At 37.4% G+C, this 22,533-nt stretch overlaps 1 protein-coding gene across 2 annotated transcripts in view; it reads right to left on the bottom strand.

The window, feature by feature from the left end:
- PAK6 (p21 (RAC1) activated kinase 6) overlaps window positions 1–4,910 on the bottom strand; it is an 88,839-nt gene extending 83,929 nt beyond the window's left edge. The window contains exons 1-2 of one of the 2 annotated variants that reach the window (XM_031952082.1): window positions 4,378–4,910; window positions 2,050–2,160 (exon numbers count right to left, since the gene is read on the bottom strand). The gene's annotated coding sequence lies outside the window, so the exon portion shown is untranslated. The remainder of the gene's footprint in view (window positions 1–2,049; window positions 2,161–4,377) is intronic. The other variant, XM_003755991.3, reaches the window with a different exon arrangement.
- Window positions 4,911–22,533: the final 17,623 nt, after the last annotated feature.

The raw sequence follows: 22,533 nt of genomic DNA, 5'->3' as shown, positions 1-22,533 counted from the left end.
TTCTCACACACAATATTCCAGTCTCTGTCTTTTTCCAGGCCCAATGCTAGAAATGAAGTCCTTCCCCACTCTGCCATTTTAAGACCCTCTCTTTTCCATCATAAGTCTACACAAATGCTACATACTAAATGAAGCTTTCCGTATTACCCCAGTTGTTAGGGAGTCTCTCCCCCAAATTTTCTCCTATTTCAAAAATAGATTTTATTATCTGTCCATGTTATCTTCCCTATAGAATGTAAGCTCTTTCAGTTGAGACTGTTTCATTCATGTGGTGATATTACCCTTCATTGATACTTAATAAATGCTTGGCAATTAATTGACTAATCAGTAGTCAAACATTTTTAAACACCTTGCTTCTCAAATCCCCAATTTCCTCATTTGTGAAACTGGAATGAATTTGTCCAATCTACTTCAAAGGCTTATCTCGAAGAAAGTACTTTGTAAACTATAGAGTACTATGAATGAATGAATGAATGAATGAATGAAAAGCATTTATTAAACACTTGCTTTGTGCCAAGTCTGCTAAATCTTGGAATGCAAAGAGAAAAACAGTCTCATTCCTGCCCTCTGGGAGCTTGCATTTAGGAAATATACCTTAAAGTATCATAAGCATTAGAATCCTGGTTCTAGACCCTATTCCTGGGGTTTTCAGGCTGAATTGAAGGCCCAACTTCCCTAGTAAGTTTCCCTGGCCCTCAGTGGCAGGATATGTGGACCCAAAGCATGAGCATTGTACCCAGGTATTTTAGACCCAGGACAGATAATGATGATGACTGCATTGCTGTAGCCTAGCTCCTCTGCTGAGCTCCAAGCGTTTGTAAACATGAGCTCATTGGTGCTTACAAAACCCCTGGGAGAATCGGGGGGAGGAGGGGGTCATTAACACAGCGTCAGAGACAAAGCCAGAGGCACAAATGGGGATGAAATGTGCTCAAATTCCCACTGCAGTGTGGACTAGAACCCAGGTATCCAGCTTCCCAGCACAGTACAATATTAACTAGGTCAAGCTGCCTCTCTTGCATATCCCAACAGACTCAGGATTGAGGGAGAAACACTTTTCTCCAGAGAGGGACAGATGGGGACCTATTAGGGAAGGGAAAATGCTTTATCTGCCCCAAAGGGGAGCATTTCCATAAAAGGACCAGGTGTTGCAAGCTTTGACATAGCAGGAACAAGAAAGATAGTCCAAGAAAAGTGATTCCCTTTAACTCCCTGGCTCCTGCCTGGTTTCTATGATGCTAAGGTAGTCCCTTTAATCATAGAATATTAGCATCAGAAGAGATTGTCAGAATTATATTGTGGTTCATTTGCAGCCCCTGAGTTTTACAAAGAAGGAAACTGAGGCTACAAGTAGTTAAATGATTAGCCAGCTCCGTGAAGAATCAGAATAAAACCCTGCCTCCTATTCTGTTCCAGGCTCTTTGCCTTATCTTGACTTGGTATTTCTATTCCAAGGTTTAGCAGGGGCTCAGTACTTTGTAAGTCCATTAATTAGCCAATTAATCACCAAGCATTTATTAAGTACTGATTATGGGCCTGACATTCCAGATACAACAACATAGGCTGAATTGAAAGAGCTTACATTCTATAAGGAAGATAACATAAACATATAATAGTGTTTAATAAATGCACTTTTCCCAGTGCACCTTGATAGGTAGAATCTTAGGAGAGCACCCACCTTTTATCAAACCCTACCCCTCAGACCTCAGCTGGAGAATGGGAACAAATCCCCATACGGGAACCCACCTACAGCTATGGGAAGGCTACAGCTACTGGTACCACAGGCTTTCAAAGGTTAAGGGGACTCTGTCAGATCTTGCCCTTTCAAGTTTGGCCAATCAGAATTGGCCAAGAGATTGGCAGGGAGAGGGAGTGGCAGGGAGCCAGGTGAATATAGTACCTGAGTCCAAACTCCTGAGTCCAGGATTCTTCAGGGATCTCACTGTCTAATTCTTCCAGAAGGGCTCCCAGCCTGGGTGTAGAAGAGGCTGGACTATTGTGCCTCCTGCCCCTGAGCTCGGGATGCCAAGTTCTTGGAGAGAAGCTTACCTGGGACACTATCTGATCAGGTTCTCCTTGGCCCCTTTCTTAGTAGCTGGGGCCCTTACAGCTCTCTGACTGCAGGCTGCTGCTTGTCTTCAACCCAGGAAACAGCCCTCCCTTCAGGCAAAAGAAAAAGAAAAAAAAATCTCAGTCCTTTCCTCTCTCAGCTTCTTTCTAAAGCTCCTGGTTTGCTGTCATCCTGTCTCCATATGCAGACATCCTCCCTCCAGCTGCTTACTCACCGGCACTAACTTGCTGCCAGCTGCTGTGGAGGAGGGCAGGAAGGGGACGGCGCCCCCTCTCTCTGGCACATGCCAGGGGTAGGTACCTTGGGGGCTGAATACTCTAACAGCAGGTGGAGGTCAGAAATTTTGCTTATTGCTAGATCTAATAGAAAGTTCTGGGCTCTTAATCTCAGGTGAGAATGATGCCTTCCTAGCTTGAAGATGCAGTAAGTGAGGAACACACCTTGGAACCCCTTTTATTGCATCATGTTCGTGTGATTAGTGGAGAGGATAAGATTTAAGTGCTGAATGATGTTCAGGGAGTCAAGATTCCAGGGGAGAAAATGCTGTGGGTTTTTTCCCCTCCAGATGCCTTAGACTGAACGTGTACATTTGAAAGTTCCTAGTGTACTATTTGGCCCTGTGAGGAACATACCACGGGGCCTCTCATATTAATGCTCCCAAGTGGAAAAACTCCTTTACTGAGTCATTATAAATTTGAGAACAGTTCAGTATCCCTTTAGACCCAAATTTATGGTGAATGAGGCTAGACCCTGGATAGGCAGGTGGTTTTTATTTTTTTCTCTGTAATCCTGACCAAATCTAGTGTAGTACAGTGGAAAGAGCCTTGACTTTGGAGTGAAATGTTATTGTTGTTCAGTCGTGACTTTTTGTCATCCCATTTGGGGTTTTCTTGGCAAAGATATTAGAGTGAAAAGAGGTGATAAGCGGAAAAAATTTAAGAAGTCCTGCTCTAGCCACTTTGTCACCTACCTGCCTGATGTGAGATGGTCCAGGTTCAAATCTGCCTACTTCTGCAATTTTAGCCAAACCTTAGCTTCCATGGGTCTCAGTTTCCTCCTCTGTAAAATGAAGAGGTTGGTCTAAAGGATCACTAAGGACCCCCAAGAGCAGCAGCAAGGAAGAGTGGATAGAGCACTGGAATTAATATTTGGATAGACCTGGCTTCAGATTCCATTTAAGACATTCAATCCATGTGTGATCAGACAAGTCATCTAACTTCTGGAAACTTTATCTACAAGATGAGAAGGTTGGATTCAATGGCTTCTAAGGTGCCTTCCAATTCTATATCATTCTATTCCCCTTCCAGCTTTCAATCCATAATTCTGTAATCCTGATTGAAGCCACCCCCCCCCCCCCCCCCCGCTGTCATATCAGCCCCTTATGTGGCCTTCCAATGTTAGTATCAGAGACCTGTGATATCCCAGTGTTTATTGGGATAGAGCCCTCATGGAGTACCCCATTGTTTCACCTGACCAACCTGCTGCCCTTGGCAATTCCACACTTAAAAGTTTTACAAAGATAGATAGATAGATATAGATCGAGCTCTCTGTCTCTCTCTGTCTCTGTCTCTGTCTCTCTCTGTGACTCTTTCTCTGTGTCTCTGTCTCTCTCTCTGTGTCTCTGTCTCTCTCTGTGTCTCTCTCTCTCTGTCTCACTCTGTCTCTCTCTCTGTCTGTCTCTCTGTCTCACTCTGTCTCTCTCTCTTTTTTCTTTCTCTCTAACTGTATATATATATATATATATATATATATATATATATATATATCTATATATATATATATATATATATATATATATATATATATATATATATATATTATATAGCCTTTCTACTCTTTCTCTGACTCTCTCCATATGTGTGTGTGTCTCCACACCCCACTCCCAACCCTCATTTCTACCCCCAGCCTCCAGAAATGGGTGCTTTCGTCTCACACTTCTCCTTGTGAGGGTATATTTATATACCCTCACAGTTACCCCAGGAGGTATCACCATTTTACAGATAAAAAGGCTGGGGCTCAGGGCAGTTGACTTGCCCATGATCGTTCAGCAAGTATGCTACAGAAGCAATTTTCAAACGTGTTCTTCCTGCACCCTACTCCCAATACCACGCTGCTTCTCTCTATAGAATCTGGTTCATAGGAGAAACAATCCATTGGGAAAGGAGATGAAACCTCCTGTGCTGCTTGCCAGATCGGGTGGAGATTGTCCTTCTTTTCCCAGAATTAGAATTAATGAAATCCACACACCCCACCCCCTCCCCTTTTCCGGCAGCTTTCAAAGGGACAGAAAGAGAAAGTCACAATACCTGCCATTTGACTCTGCTAATTCTCTTCCGATCAGAGACACCCCAGGGCCACACAGCGCGTCCGGAACCACTGGTCCAGAGGAGCCCCACCGGTCATTTCATCCTCTTGGTACCCAAAGGGGAAAGGAGGGCGGGAAGGGAGAGCAGTGATAATCGCTCCAAGTTTTCCAAGCGAAAAAAATCAGATCAAATTAAGAATTTAAAAAAAAAGGAGGCACATAATCTAGGGGTGAGTCAGTCCCCGTTCTCTTGCTTAGTCACCTGGATTGCACGTTAAGGATGGGAAAGAGAACGCCCTGCTGCCCCCTCCCCCAAGCCTTCCTCCTTCTCCTTCCCGCTTTTGACTTAAAAAAGGGAGAGCAGCAGAAGGGGTAAGGCTTCACAAAGCCCTCGCCTCAGACACGCAAGGCTCTCCAGTCGATGAAAGCTGCCGCCTACCAGGGTACCCATCACGGCTCTCCCCATGTTTCCCCAGAACGCACAAACACCCGTGGCTCTTTCAATTAAATCATCGGGCTCGTTTTGGGGGCACCAAGTCTCTCCAACGTTGCTTGGCAATTTCGATATCGTCGGGAGTTGCCATGGGGAGAAGGGTGATGTCATTGACACAAAAAAACCCCACTGAATTTACAAATATGCCGGGGCTGAAGCTATTTATAAAAGCTCGAGTGTTTATTTGTTTATTTTAAACCCCCCTCCCTTTCTTTGTTGGGGGAGGAGAAGCTCTTTTGCCCATAGACTCCCCACCCCCACCCAGCCACCAGAAATGGGCGCTCTTGTCTCACACACCTGGCCCTTCGGAGCTGCCCGGTTTAGACTTCGCAGCATGCAATCTACAGATCTTGGCTTGAACTCCTCTCACTGGTTTATTATGGGTTTTCCCCCTTGAAGTGGTAGGAGGTGGAGCTCTAGGTAGGCTGAGGTTCTATCCTCAGCTCTATCAAGGATGAGAAACTAATCATTCCATCCCTCTGTTTCCTATTTCAAAGATCAGGACATGTGTGTGTGTGTGAAGCACAGTGAGATCCTTAATTAGAAAGTGAGTTTCCCTGGGCCTCAGTTTCCCCGTCTGTGAAATATAACCCCCAATCTGTAAAACATTTTCTCATCACAAAAAAAAAGTTAACACTAAGATCCATTCCAGCACTATAATCCTGAATGTATTTAAGAAGCTCAGATTAGAACCCATTCTCTTTGTCATTGGATTTCAAGGAAAAAACTCAGAAGCCATTCAGTCCCACTCCATCATTTTATCCATCAGTTTCTCCAACTGTGAAAAGAAGGAGTTGGACATCTTGTTCATTGAAGTCTCTTTTAGCTCTAGATTCAGGAACGTAGGAAAATTAACTTATTTTCTCCCCCACCTTCTCCTAATCCCTTTGATCTTCTTTAGATTTCCTAATTCTGTGATGGTCCCATTATCCGCTCAGGATTTTAACCTTAGCGATATCCTTGATTTTTCCTTCTTCATCACCCTCCTATCCAATCAGTTATTAAGTGGATTATGCTTCTGCAACATTTCCCAGACTCTTCCCCTCACACAGCCCCTAGTTTAGAGTTCAAACTTTTCTAATTACTTTTCAGCTAGTCTCTCCCAGTTTCTAGTCTCTAAATCTTCTCCAAGCTGTCTTCTACACACACAATGGCCAAAATCATCTTCCTAAAGCTCAGTTCTGACTGTGTAATTTCACTACTGAAAAGCCTTCAGTGACTCCTCATTATTTCCAGGATAAAATATAGACTCCTTAGCCTGGTGTTTCAGGTCTCCCACAATCTGGCTTCATTCTACCTTTTACAGTATTTTCCTTCACACATTCTTCATGCCATCCAAGTTAAACCAATAACTATTCCTAGAACTGGACATCCCAAATCTTAATTTCAAGCATTTGCTCAGGAGTAGAACCTTCAATCTCTAAGAATCCTCATTTTTCTTTAAAGGTCAACTCAGGAGTCACCTTCTACATGAAATCTTTCTGGCTCTCCACGATGTTCTTTTGTTCTTTCCTTCCCTTTTCAAATTATCTTGAATTTTTTCTTCTGGATATGTAAAATTCAAGCAGAATACCAGTAGAATGAATACAAGTTCCATAAGGTGAGGGCCTATCTGATTTTTGTCTTTGTTTCTGAGCAGAGTGCTTTGTACATAGTAGGTACTTCATCAATCTATTTATTCAGTGCTGTGGCTTCAAGAATTGTCTTTATGTTAGCAAATCTGCAACTCCATTTTCCATCTTTCATCCAGAATGCAATAACTCCACATTTCCTGCCTGGTAGAGTTTTCCATTTGGATGTTTAGCCAACTGAGAAGATAGCGTATTTAATACAGAACTCAACTTCCCCACCAGCCATCTCTCCCTTCTAACTTCCCCATTTCCATTATTGACCCTATATTCTCCTCTTAGTTTCAAGGCTTGCCGACTCAGAGCTATGTTTGAGTCTTTTCATTTACTTTTAATATCCAAGCAATCAACAACTCCAGTTGATTCTTCCTTCAAAATCTCTCTTGTATGTTTCTTCTTCCTTCCTATTGCTGTGGTTCTCATCACACAAGCAGCCTATCCTGACTGCCTCCCAGCAGTCACCAGAGACCTTCCTGATTTAGTCTCTCCTCCAATCTTACACATTCACTCCTAGGAGGAATCTCCCTAAAATATCATTTTTATAATTTTACTCCCCCATTTAAAGCCTCACAATGTTTCCCTCTTGCCTATTGCACTGAATAAAAATCCCTCTGTCTAGTTTTAAAGATTCTCTATAACATAAGGGACTCTCCTTTTCCATTTTTCCCACTGATCCACCCTCTCCTCCCCAACCCCAGACTGACACTCTCAAAGTTTGTTAACTGAGTCACCCCTCTTTCTTGTTTTCTCTTCTCCAACCATCATATTCCCATGTCCATTGCCTCCCACTCCTCTCTACCCTGACTCTTGGGATTGGGGAAGATGAGAGGTCACAGACTATTAGCTGACATGCAGGAGCTCAGGCTGAGTTAGGGAACTGGTTTCTGACTCTTTAGGGTAAAACTGCCCTTCCTTGACAGCCTGACTTTTGTACCATGCCCAGCACCTTTCCCTGATTCCTTTATCATATGCAAATTCAAGTAACATTGAAAAATACACACATATTATATGTACACACATGCCTATACACATACTATATATATGCAAGTATTTCATTAGTTATTCCATACACCTGCATTTAATATTTCATTTATAGCCCAAGGTACCTTGTCCAATGCTAAGGTCAGGAAAGATGTTGTTAACATTTACTTACTGGTCAATTGATCAGGCTCAGTCTACTATTGTTCAATTCTGCCCTTCCCTACAGAGACAAAATATTTTCTCCATGATGGAAGAAGGGACTGAAGGGAAGGCAATAGACATTTTGGTAATAACTGAAGTAAATCTCTTTTGACCTAATCCTGTAAAACAAGTTCAAATCTTCATAAATAATCAGAAAGCATTTATTAAATATCTACCAGATATCAGACACTGTCCTAGACTTTGAAGATGTAAATACAATAAATGGAATAATTTCTATTCACAAAAGCTCACATTTTACAAGATATACTTGTTATATAAGAAGATATAATGAAGAGAACAAAGACATATGTAAATATAGAGAATAAATATAAAGATAATAAAACACACAAGTATGAGACATCTCTAAAATATTTACATACCTATTGAGCTTTTTGCCCTAATCTATGATTCCATAATAATAATAGCAGTAGTAATAATAATAATAATAACCAGAATTTATAGAGTATTTTTAGGCTTGCAAAACATTTTATGAATATTATGTCTATAACATTGTGTGTTGTCTTTATAATCTTATATGAGTAAGTTCACTACTAATAATTGTGAAGGCAATGCATTGTAATAGAAAAAGTCCTCTCTTTGAAGTCAGGGGACTTTGAAGAACAGGGTTCAAAACCATATTTTCCATTTATTAGCAATATAAGCAGAGCCAGAAATTGAACCCAAGTCTTCTGACTGAGAATCTATGGACATGGGAATCTTTTCTTTCTTTTTTAAAAAAAACAAATGTTTACTGATTTTTTTTTTTTTGTTTTACATTTCAGAATTTCCTTCTCTCTCTCCTTCTCTTCATTCTGAAGAGGCATTCTTTATAACAAATAATTTTTCTTAAGTAAAAGAACATCAAAGGATAGGAACAGGCAATTTTCAGAGGAGGAAATGAAAATTATCTATAGTTACATGAAAAAAATGCTCTAAGTCACTATTGATTAGAGAAATGCAAATTAACACATCTCTAAGGCTGGCAAAGATGACAGGAAAGAAAATGATAAATGTTGGAGGGAAATTGGGAAAACTGGGACATTACTCATTGTTAGTAGAGTTGTGAAATGATCTGGAGAACAGTTTGGAACTATGCCCAATGGGCTATAAAACTGTGCATACCTTTTGGTAGTAGTGTCTCTATTGGGTCTGTATCCCAAAGAGATCATAAAAGAGGGAAAAGGACTCATATGTACAAAAATGTTTGTAGCAACCTTTTTTGTAGTATCAGGGAATTGGGAATTGAGTGGATGTCCATTATTTGGGAAATGGTTGAGTAAGTTATGGTATATTAATGTAATAGAATATTATTGTTCTTTTGATGGATGTCAGAAAAACCTGGAAAGACTTACATCAACTGAAGCTGAGTGAAGTGAGCAGAACCAGGAGAACTTTGTTCTCAGAACAGAAAGGTTGGGTGATGATCAACTATAATAGACCTACATGTATACTTATTGTGTATCTAAGTTATATTTTAATATATTTAACATCTACTGGTCATCCTGCCATTTAGGGGAGGGGGGGGTAAGAGGTGAAAAATTGGAACAAGAGGTTTGGCAATTGTTAATGCTGTAAAGTTACCCATGTATATATCCTGTAAATAAAAGGCTATTAAATTAAAAAAAAAAAAAAACTATAATAGACCTAGCTCTTCTTAACGTTGCAGTGATACAAGGCAATTCCAATAGACTTGGGATGGAAAATGCCATCCATAAACAAAGAGAGAACCATGGAGAATGATTGCAGATTGAAGCATATCATTTTCACTTTTTTAATGTTTTTTTCTTTCTCATGTTTTTCCCCTTTTGTTCTGATTTTTCTTTCAAAATATGACTTAATACGAAAATATGTTTAACATGATTGTACTTTTAAAACTTATATCCGATTGCTTGCTGTTTTGGAGAACAGGGAGATAAGGGAGGAAGAAAAAATTGGAAAAAATAGAATACTATTAAATGAAAAAAGAGAGAGAATATTTTGGCTACCTACCTGTCATTCTTCCTCATCAAGACATAAAGTCATTTTCTCTTCCTACCATATATTTCCTTGATACTATCTTTCTCACCTTTTCTTTTTTGGAGTTCTTCACTGCTTATGAGTTGCAATCTGCTCACACTAACAGTGTACCCTTCCACTGTCCCCTACAAGGGTTTCATTTCCTTTGAGGCTGAATCAATTCAATAACACTGGCAAAAATATTAGTATTAAACAAATCATTGGTATGTCAGATAACTGGCATTTATCTATCAATCAACATATCTATTTATCTATCACTCTATCTATGATCCAGTAACATACAACCACTTTTTAAATTTTTACTTATTTATTTATTCACCAGAGGTAGCAATATCAGAAGTGGATTGAAAAATATCCTCAAGTGAAGGAAATTTACTTCCCAGTAGCACTTCTGCTGCATGTTGATTGGGTGACCAGAAACAATTCAATTAACTTCAATCATCTAGGCAATCTTCTAAGACTACAAAGGTCAAAGAAAGTGCTAATATGATATACATTGGTAGAAGAAATTTTACAGGAGTTGCCTGTACCAATGAAATAACAGTTCCAGTCCTTATCCCTATTTTAAAATAAGTTTTATTAATGCTTTTTGTTTTGACATTATATTTTAGGAATATTCTCCTTCTATCCTCCCATACCCACACCCAAATTGAGTCATTCCTTGTAATGAAGAAAATCTTTAAAGCAAAAATACCTAATGCCATGATAATGTATATAGTATTCTTCCCTAGAAGTCTCTTAATCTCTGATGACACAAGGAATATAGGTTTCATTACCTATTCTTCTAAATCACTATTAATTTTTTCATATGCTCAGTTTGACTTTTTGTGAATGATATTTTTATTTACAATGATGTTATCAATGTATGTGTGTGTGTGTGCGTGTGTGTGTGTGTCTCAGAAAGTCAATTTGAAGCTATTAAAACTTTAGAAAAGACTTCATGACTCGTTCAAGATCATAAAATCAGTAAATAGCACAGCTGAGGCTATAATACAAACCTTATGGTTCCAGGAATTTCAGCCAATGATCCTCATTTTTAAAATTGCCCTATGTGCCTAATGAACTGATAAGGTGTTTCCTAAGGTTCATGAACCTGTGTTACAGATTATTAAAATGAAACAACTCTTGTTAAAATAAAAAAAATAGAAAAAGAAAAAAAATTAGCAAAAATGAATAATACAAAGACAAACACCTCACAATGTATGCAACGATCTTCATTGCATATGGTCTCATGGACAGAAGTTTGCTAAAGAGAAGTGGAGAAGTATCATATCTCTTCTTTAGGGCCATACTTATTCTTTGTAATTCTGACCATTTATTTTCAATGGGCCCTTTTAATGTCCTATAAGTATTGGTATTTACCACAAAGCATATGCAGTGCATGTGTTTTGTAGCAAAGAAAAGATATCCAGGTCTCTAGTGCATGTTAAAAGAGTCACTCCTTAGGTCATGAGGATCAGATTCTCAAAGCAGTACATACTTTTGTTTTCATTCAGTTCCCACTTCCTGCTGTAACTTTGGATTAGATAGGCTATAAAGTCCTATGAAGTGAGATAATTTATTTTTATTTTTTAAACATTTTAATTTAAAATTTGGAGCTCTTTCCATCCCTTTTCCCTTCCCTGAGAAGGTAAATAATCAGATATAGGTTATAAATGTGTAATTATGTAAAACATTTCCATATTAGTCATTTTGTACGAGAAGATTTGAATAAAAGAAAAAAATGACAAAGTAAAAAATAGCATGCTGCTGTCTGTACTCAAAACAATTTCAGTTCTTTCTCTGGAGGTGGCTAGTATGCATCATCATGAGTCCTTTGGGATTGTCTTGTATCATCATATTGTTTGAGAATAGCTAAGTCATTCACAGTTCTTCATCGACCAATATTGCTATTACTTTGTGCAACATTCTCTTGGTTCTGTTCACTTCACTATGCATAAATTCATGTAAGCCTTTACAGGTTTTTCTGAAAGTATCCTGCTTGTCATTTCTTATAGCACCATAATAATCCATTATAAACATGCTGTGGCTTGTTTAACCATTCCTTAAATGAATTCTAATTCCTAAATACTGTAAAAAGAGCTCTTGTAAATATTTTTTGTACAAGGAGATCCTTTTCCAATTTTTTGGATGTTTTTGAGATATAGACCTAGTAGTGATATTGTTGGATCAAAGGGCATGCACAGTTTTATAACCCTTTGGGCATGGTTCCAAATTGCTCTCCAGAATAGTTGGATCAGTTCACAACTCTACTGACAGTACATCAATGTCCCAGTTTTCTCATATCCCCTCCAACATCAAGCTTTTTCCTTTTTTGGTCATATTAGCTACTCTGAGAGGTATGAGATTGACATAGTCATTTACTACAATATAATATGTACCTAATTTATTCCACTGATCCACTATGGTATTTCTTAGCTAGTACCAGATTGTTTGATAATTACTGCTTTATAACAGAGCTTGACATCTGGTATAGCTACACCACCTTCTTTCACATTTTTTCCCATTAATTTCCTTGAGTTTTTGTTTTTCCAGAAAAAAAAATTGTTATTATTTTCTCTAGCTCTATAAGATATTTTTTGATAGTTTGTTATGGCACTGAATAAATAGATTAAATTAATTAATTAAATTCTACCTAAATTAGGTAGAATTGTCATTTTCATTATATTGGCTCAACCTACTCATGAGCAATTAATATTTTTTCCAGTTCTTTAGATATTATTTCATTTGTGTGAAAAATGTTTTTATGATTATGTTGATATACTTCCTGGGTTTGTCTTGGCAGGTAGACATCTATATTGTCTACTGTTATTTTAAGTAGAATTTCGTCTTCTATTTCTTGCTACTGTACTTTGTTGACAATTTATAGAAATGCTGATAACTTAGGTGGGTTTATTTTGTATCTTGCAAAATTGCTAAAATTGTTAATAATGTCAAATAATTTTTAGTTGATTCTCTAGGATTTTCTAAGAATAACATTATATTATCAGCAAAGAATGATAGATTTGTTTCGTCATTGTTTATTCCAATTCCTTTCATTTTCCCCTTCTCTTTGTTGGTATAGATAATAATTATAGTGCAATATTAAATAATAGAAGTGATAATGGATATCCTTGTTTTACCCTGATTGTATTGGAAGGCATCTAGTTTCTCCCCATTACAGATAATGCTTGCTGATGGTTCTAGAGAATATTATTTATCATTTTAAGGTAAGCGCTATCACTCTAGAATTTTTAATAAGAATGGCTGCTGTATTTTGTCATTTTGCATTTATTGAAATAATCATATGATTTCTGTTGGTTTTGTTATTGATATAGTCAACTATGCCAATAGTTTTTCTAATGTTGAACTTGTCCTGCATTCTTGGTCTTAAAGAAAAATACCTAATCAGAATATATGATCCTTATAATATATTGCTGTAGTTTATTTGCTAGTATTTTATTCAAAATTTTTGAATCAAGAATGTTTGTGGGAGCCCTCTTTGTGGTGGCCAGAAACTGGAAACTAAGTGGATGCCCATCAATCGGAGAATGGCTGAATAAACTGTGGTCTATGAATGTTATGGAATATTATTGTTCTGTAAGAAATGACCAGAAAGATGATTTCAGAAAGGCCTGGAGACTTACATGAACTGATGCTGAGTGAAATGAGCAGGACCAGGAGATCATTATATACTTCAACAACAATACTGTATGATGCTCAATTCTGATGGATGTAGCTCTCTTCAACAATGAGATGAATCAAATCAGCTCCATTTGTTCAGTAATGAATAGAACCAGATACACCCAGGGAAAGAATGCTGGGAAATGAGTGTGAACCACTACATAGCATTCCCAATCCCTCTTTATTTGTCCTTCTGCATTTTTTATTTCCTTCACAGGTTAATTGAACATTATTTCAAAGTCCGATTCTTCTTGTGCAGCAAAATAACTGTATGGATATGTATACATATACTGTATTTAACATATACTTTAACATATTTAACATGTATTGATCTACCTGCCATCTGGGGGAAGGGTGGGGAGAAGGAGGGGAAAAATTGGAACAAAAGGTTTGCAATTGTCAGTGCTGAAAAATAAAATTTTTGCATCAATATTCATTAGGGAAATTTATCAATAATTTTCTTTCTCTGTTTTGGCCCTTCTTGGTTTAGGTATTAGCACCATATTTGTGCCATTTATGTCATTTGGTAGGACTCCTTTGCCTATTTTTCCAAACAATTTATATAATATTAGGATTAATTGTTCTTTAAATGTTTGGTAGAATTCTTCTATGAATCTGTTTTTTCTTAGGAGGTTCATTAATGGTTTGTTCAGTTTCTTTTTCTAAGATTGGATTATTTATTTATTTAATGAAAAGTATTTTTTTTATTATAGCTTTTTATTGACAGAACATACGCATGGGTAATTTTTCAACATTGACCCTTGCAAACACTACTGTTCCAACTTTTCTCTTCCGTCCCTCCACCCCCTCCCCTAGATGGCAGGCAGTCTTATACATGTTAAACATGTTGAAGTATATAAGATTAGATTATTTAAGTACTTTATTTCTTCTTCTATTAACCTGGATAACAATATTTGTATTATATTCATCAGTTTCATTTAGGTTGTAAATTTATTAGTGTATAATTGGGCAGAATAGTTCCTAACAATTTTCTTAATTTCCTCTTCATTAGTGGTTTATCCTTTTTATTTTTGATACAGTACTTTGATTTTCTTCTTTTCCTTTTAAAAAATCAAATTAACTGATCATTTGTCTAATTTATTAGCTTTTTTCATAAAACTAGCTTTTACTTTTATTTATTAGTTCAATTGTTTTCTTACTTTCCATTTTATTATTATTATTTATCATTTTTATTATTATTTGATTTTCAGGATTTCTAATTTGGTGTTTAATTGGAGATTTCTAATTTTCTCTTTTTCTAGAATTTTTAATTGCTTACCTTATTCATTTATATGCTTTTCTGACATTTTAAAAGCATTAGTAAAATGCCTAGAACATTATTATTAAGTTATGTTTCAGTCATGTCTGACTATTCATAATCCAATTTGGGATTTTCTTCACAAAGATACTAGAGTAGTCATTTTCCCACACCTAACACCATATTCCAAGATAAGATTGAAATGGGTTCATGATCTAGACATAAAGAATGATATCATAAACAAATTAGAAGAACAGAATAGTTTTCCTCTCAGATCTGGGGGGGGGGGGGGGGGGGGGGGAATCTGTGACCAAAGAAGAATTGGAGCTCATTATTGATCACAAAATAGATAATTTTGATTATATTATGTTTAAAAGGTTTTGTACAAACAAAACTAATGCAGATAAGATTAGAAGGGAAGCAATAATCTGGGAAAACAATTTTACATTCAAGGGTTCTGATAAAGACCTCATTTCCAAAATATATAGAAAAATGACCCAAATGTATAAGAATTCAAGCCATTCTCCAATTAATAAATGGTCAAAGGATATGAATAGACAATTTTCAGATGAAGAAATTGAAACCATATGAAAAAGTCATAAGAAAAAGTGCTCTAAATTATTATTGATCAGAGAAATGCAAATTAAAGCAACTCTGAGATACCACTACACACCTTTCAGATTGGCTAAGATGACAGAAAAAAAGACAAGGATGAATGCTGGAGGGGATGTGGGAAAACTGGGACACTAATACATTGTTGGTGGAGCTGTGATAGGATCCAACCATTCTAGAGAGCAATTTGGAATTATGCCCAAAAAGTTATCAAACTGTACATACCCTTTGATCCAGCAGTATTTCCACTGGATTTATATCCCAAAGAGATATTAAAGGAGGGAAAGGGACCCACATGTGCAAAAATGTTTGTGTCAGCCCTTTTTGTGGTGGCAAGAAACTGGAAATGGAGTGGATGCCTGTCAGTTGGAGAATGACTGAATAAGTGATGGTATATGAATGTTGTGGAATATTGTTGTCCTATTAGAAATGATCAGGAGGATGATTTCAGAGAGAACTGGAGAGATTTATGTGAACTGATGCTAAGTGAAATAAGCAGAATGAGGAAGTCATTGTACACTACAACATCAATATTATACGACGATCAATTCTGATGAATGTGACTCTTTCCAACAATGAAATGATTGATGCCAGTTCCAATGATCTTGTGATGAAGAACGCCATCTCCACCCAGAGAGAAAACTGTGGAACTGAATGTGGACCATCTCATAACATTCTCACTCTTTTTTGTTGTTGTTCTTTTGCATTTTTTTTAATCATTTTCTTTTCTGGTTTGATTTGATTTTTCTTGTACAGCAAGATAGTTGTATAAATATGTATGCATATATTAGATTTAACATATATTTCTAACATGTTTAACATATATTGGACTACTTGCCATCTGGGGAGGGGGTGGGAGAAGGCGGGGGAAAACTGGAACACAAGGTTTTGCAAGAGCTAATGTTGCAGAATTATCTATGGATATATTTCGAAAAATAAAAAGCTTTAATTAAAAAAAATTTTTTTTAAAAAAGCAAAGATACTAGAGTGTGATGACAACATATTTTAAGATCAGCTGGAGTCAGGAAGTCAGGATAAGGAAAAATCCTTGATCTTTATTCTTTGCAGAGGTGAAGGGGAATGGCAATGCTAAGTGAGTGCAATTGCAACACGAATCTGGCCAGCAGTCCTCTGGCTCTCACACTCCACTCCAAATCCTCCACACAATCTCCTATACAACACATCAAACTTGCACAGAGTGGGCGGGGCCATTCTTTCTCCAAGCATATATTAATAGACTATTGTCCAATTGCTAATTAGCCTCAAGTGCTTGGGACCTCACTGCAAGGAGAGCTTCAAGAGCTTCAGCTCATTACCCTAGAGTGATTTTTTTTCATTTCCTTCTTCAGTTCATTTTACAGATGAGGATCTGAGACAGAGTTCAGTGACATGCCCAGGGTCATATAACTAGTAAATGCCTTAGATCAAATGTACCTCATAAAAATGAGTGATGCTCTATCCAATACACCAAGGTAATAGATGCTTAATTAATATTTGTTCACTTCTTCCACTCCTATCTAGCCCTAAATTTCCCAGCCTATCATTTTGAACCTCCTTACCATGCCAGCTGGCTTCATCTGGATGTACCCCAGCTTGCTAATGAACATTCTAAAATTTGATGAGGACTAGACAAAGTATTTAGATTTGATCAAGAAAATAAACAATGGGAAAGTTGGATATTTCTCTTGTTTTGAAAATTGTATTTCTATTGATGCTATCTAAGAGTGCAATAGGAGTTTTGGTTGTTAAATTACACTGTTGGACACATGATACACTTGATATCTACTAATACTTCTAGGTTATTTTCAAATGAATTGCTTTTGAAACACAATCATAATAATAAATCAACAAGCATTCAATGAACACTTACTATGGCACTGTGCTGAGCACTGGGAACATGAAGAAAGATGAAAAGATGGTATCCGCCCTCAATGAGTTTACATTCCAATGGAGGAAAAAAATAACTATGTGTGCCTAGATGATATATATAAAGAGAGATAAATGGTTACACAACACTTTAAGTTTTGCAAAGTGCTTTATATAGATTACACCATTTAAGCCTCATAATAACCCTGTGAAGGAGCCTCATCACTGATATCCAGTAGATGTGCCACTGATTTTTTTTGAAATTCAAACTGTATTGCTTCATCTTAGTAGTTTTAATCCATGACTTCATTATGTCAAGATCATTTTAGATCCTGAACCCACCCAATATACAGCATTCACTCCTAGCCTTGTGTCATTCACCTATTTGATAATCATGCCATCTAGCCTATATTAAGTAATTGATAAAATAGTGAACTGAACAGGACCAAGGACAGAGACTTGGAACATTATCAGAGACTTCCTTCCAATTTAGCATCCATGGATCTAATGACCACTTCTCTTTGAATCTAGTTAGTTACAAATTATACCATCATCCAGTTCACATTTTTTTCCAAACGATCCACAAGGATTTTGTAAAAAAAAATTTCTCAAATGATTTTGCTAAAATCCACATATACTCCAGCAGCTAGGCGGAACGGTGGACAGAGCTCCAGGCTTGGTGTCAGGAAGATTCCTTTTCATAAGTTCAAATCTAACCGTGGACACATACTAGCTGTGTGACCTTAGACAACTCACTTAACCCTATTTGCTGCAGTTTCCTCATGAGGAAAATGAGCTGGAAAAGGAAATGGTAACCCACTCCAGTATCTTTGATAAGAAATCCCCAAATGGGGTCCTGAAGAATTGGACATGACTCAATAATTACACATATATACCATGTCTATGACACCCCCCTGACTGAGATGATAGCAGGGCAATGATAGCTCCATCATCCTCTGGCATGCTGACACCATTTAGGAAGTATTGTGTTCTGTTCTGGATGCTATGTTTTAGGAAACACATTGGCAAACTGGATGGTAAATGGGCCCAACTTCATGCCACATATTTATGAAACAACTATTATATGCCAGGAGCTAGAACTAAAAAGACCAAAACAGACCCTGGTCTTAAAAGCTTAGATTCATTCTACTGGGAAAGAAGAGAGAAATATTACATGTTCATAAAGAAGGAAATACAGGTATAGACAAAATAAAGATATTTTTAGAAAAAATTTTCATTTAGACTCTTCTATGTGGTGTTTCCAGAAAGGAATATTAACAACTGGGAGAAATCAAGAAAAGCCAATTAAAGGAGGAGGCACTTGAGCTGAGACTTGAAGAGAGCTAGACATTCGAAAGTAGAAGAAGAACATTTAAGATATGAGAAATGAGTGCAAAATCATGGGAATGATGGGAGATTGGCTACAATGTACAGAAACCATCAAGTAGACCAATTTGATTGAAATGTAGAATGTATCAAGGGAATAATGTATAACATTGCTGGAAAGATGATTTGTAGCTTTATTATAAAGGACTTTAAATGCCAACCAGAAACATATGTATTTTATCTTAAAAACAATGACTGGGGAATTATTAAACTATGTTGGGCTGAAGAGTGACAGGGACAGCTCTGTCCTTTATGAATATCAATTTGACAGTTGTGTTGAGGTTAGATGAGAGAGGGGATAGATGAAGTAAAAATACTAATCACAAGACTATTGCAAGAGGTTGGGCAAGAAGGCTTGAACTAAGATGGTTGAATGCCACACAGAGAGAGGTTATAAATGATTGTGAGAGATGTTGAGGAAACTAAAGAGGTTCACATTTGGGGGAATGAATGGGATTTTAATGTAATAGAATATCTGTCATAATAAGAAAATAACAGAAAGAACAGTGTCAGGGAAAACTGGGAAGAACTGTATGAACTAAAGCACAGCAAAGCTGTCAGAACCAGGAGAACATATTACACAAAAACAACAGCTCATTTCTTAGTCAAAGTAAACCATGAAAGTGCCTTTCCACATCAAGTCCTAAGTGGACTGATTGCTTTGTAATTCATTCAAATTGAATAGTAACACAGCCATCCCTTACCTTTCTGCTTCTAATTTTTGGACCTGCCAAGATTTGTACGGACAAAGATGATTGATCAAAAAATTGTTTCCATTTCTTATAAGCATTCACATAGGCAGCTAGGTGATGTAGCGGATAGAGCACTGGGCCCGGATTCAGGAAGACCCCAGTTCAAATACAATCTCAGACATTTACTAGCTATATGATCCTGGATTAAGTTACTTAATCTCTGCCTGCCTCAATTTCTTCATTGGTAAAATAAGGATAATAATCACATTTATCTCCTGGAATTGCTGCTTAGCACATTGACTGCCATATAGTAAGTGTTATATACAAACTCTAGCTATTTTTATTTTATTTTATTAGAGTCTTTCATCTTACTTTTTCTGTACTCATAAGTAGTAATAGGCTTAGATTCTTAAAACAAGTTTATTTTATGTGAGACATTTGGATAATCTTTGGGCAATAGAAATAAGATCTGATCCAGACATCCCAATGCTATAAAAAGTTTAATATTGATACTTTCCTCTTGCATTAGGCATTTGGAGCAGGAAATGGCTGGTAGAGGTAAAAGCCAGACATCACTAGAGGAATGCCTTATTTTACATATTTTATTCATAAATCTAGGGGAAAAACGAAATTCCAAGTTTTTTTATTTTTTTAAAGGAAAAATAAAGTTTGAGGTGAGGGGATGGGAGAAAATTTTTTATTTTTGTTTCCAATTTTTTACAGGCATTTAGCTCTACTCCAAGCAGCTTTCCCTTTAGTGATGGAGATCTTGTCCAAATGATTTCTGCAAGATTAGGTTATGATTAGGAACTCTATGTGTTTGGGGGCAGGAGGGAAGATGGAGGAGCTTTTTAAATTGTTCAGTTCTCTGGAATGACTCCTGTACTCAGCTTGACTATACTTGCCCAAGTTTTCATTTACTTGTCTAAGAAGAACTAAGTAAGTTCTCCTTTCCCCTGAGGCAGCCTCAGAAAGAAAGGAAGGAATTAAATTTGATGGACATATGTTCACCACTGAATGTCTGTCAAAGTCAAAAGTATCCATAAGAGATTCTCAACCAGGGACATCCATATAGAGCAGGCATCTCCCAAGCTCTACTCAGCCCATGTCAACTTAATGAAAGTCTCTGCCAAAAGCAAAAATGCTTCCCCTCACATCTGGAATTTCCTTCCTCTTGTGGAGGTGAGGCAGATGTCTAATCAAGTCAAATATTTATTATGCACCTATTATATAACAAGCACTGTGCTAAGCTCTAGAAATAAAAAGAAGGGCAAAAGATAGTCCCTGCTCTTCAAGGAGCTCCCAATTTAATAAGGGATACAAAATATGAATGACTATATATACAAACAAGCTGTACAAAAGACAATTTGAGATGATCAGCAGAAGAAAGGCGGTAGCATTAAAGAGGACTGGGAAAAGCTTGTAGAAGATGGGATTTTATTTAGAACTTGAAGGAAGTCAGGAAATGGAGGATAATCTCTTTGGAGGAGGAGGGGTGGTTGAGCTTTCCAGACATGGAAGACAACTAGTGAAAATTCCTAGAGAAAGGAGATGGAATGCCATGTGTTCAAGGAATCCCAAATAGGTTGGATTACATAGTGTATAGAAGGAAAAAATGTATTAGAAGACTAAAAAGATAATTTCTAAAAGACCAGGTTATAAAGGACTTTGAATATCAAAGAGAAGGTTTCATACTTATTCCTGGAAGCAATAGGGAACCACTATAATTTATTGAATGAGGAATCTGGGGATTGACAAGCTCAGACCTTTAAGATAGATTTGACAGTTGAATGGAAAAATGGGCTGGAATGGGAAAAGACGAGGCAGGAAAACCAATGAAAAGACTCTTGCAATAGTCCAACTATGTGGCAAAGATTTCCTGGGAGACAGACCATACTCTTTTTCAGTGTTTGTATTAGACTAGTTGGTTGTTGTTCTTCATGATTGAAGAGGACCAAAATGACATCACTATGTTAGAAATGAGTTATGGTGTGTCTGACTGTGGCAGATGAGACCAATGTGAGCTTGGAATGCTCTGCCACAGGTCTGATACAAAAGTCCATATAAACATTTGGGATAGCTTCTCTAATTTTGTACATTTTGAATTCCTAAATGGCTAATTCAATTCTGCTTTGCTCAGAGTACAGAATCTTCTCTGATGAGGGTACATCATGCTGGGCAATCCTGTGCCAGTGTCTCCTATACAATCGATTTAAAAATTCTTAAGAGATACCTTGAGAATGTCCTGATATTGCTTTTTCTGACCACTTTGTTGAGAGCACTTGCCCTGTGTGATTTCTCCACAAAATAATTTTTTTGGCAAGCATACATTTGTCATTGAAAAAATGGAGTCAGCCCAGTGGAGTTGTGCTCCCTGCAGTAGAGTTGGAATGCCTGGCAGTTTAGTTCAAGAAAGAACCTCAGTGTCTGGTATCTCATCCTACTGGGTAATCTTCAGAATCTTCCTGAGACAATTCAAATGGAAGTGATTCAGTCCCCTGCCATGGCTCTGGTGTACTGTCCAGGTTTCATAGTCATACAAAAATGAGGTCAGCAGAACAGCTCTGTAGACTTTCAGTTTGGTAGGCAGCCTAATACCTTTTCTCTCCCACACTTTCCTTCAGAGCCTCCCAAACACTGAGCTAGCTCCAGCAACACATATGTCAATCTCATTATCAATGTGGACCTCCCTGGAAAGTATACTGCCAAGGTAAGAGAACTTATCCATAACATTCAGAACTTCCCTGTAACTGATGGTTTCACATATGGTCAGTGCCGTACTAACTGTTATATTGGACTAGCGAAAGGACAGTCCCAAGGTCAGGCACAATTTTGTGACACTTCAGCTAAAGACAACTTATTTGCTTCCTTTTGCCTCTCCTTATCGGGTAAGAAAAAGAAGCAAAGACAAGTGAATTTTAGGATTGAGGAGAGTATTCAGGATGACACTGCAATAAAGGCCTCTTTCCATGGTTACTTCTTCCTTGCCAACTACTGCCTCAATCTCTAATCAGCTGAGTTGAAAGGGTAGGTGATTTTTTCCTAGAAGTGAGGGGCATGAGGTAGCTTGGTGGCCCATTAGAGAGAGCGCTAGTACTGGAGTCAGGAAGAACTGAATTCAAATTCGGCCTCAGATACTTCCTAGATGTATAACTCTAGGCAAGCCACTTAACCCTAATTGCCTCTCCACTCCCCCCCCCTCAAAAAAAAAAAAAGCAATGATAGGCACAAGTAGTGTGTGGCTAGACCTGTGGCAATGAGGGAATTCTGTGAATAAAATGCTTGTAATTCAAAAACATCTGGGATAGAAAGCTTAAGATGGGAATGTGACAAATTAGATAAAATTTTGGAGTTAAATTGA

The sequence above is a fragment of the Sarcophilus harrisii genome, chromosome 2 (assembly GCF_902635505.1).
Source record: "Sarcophilus harrisii chromosome 2, mSarHar1.11, whole genome shotgun sequence".
In the NCBI taxonomy this organism is placed as follows: domain Eukaryota; kingdom Metazoa; phylum Chordata; class Mammalia; order Dasyuromorphia; family Dasyuridae; genus Sarcophilus; species Sarcophilus harrisii.
This window is presented reverse-complemented; position numbering and strand designations above follow the sequence as displayed.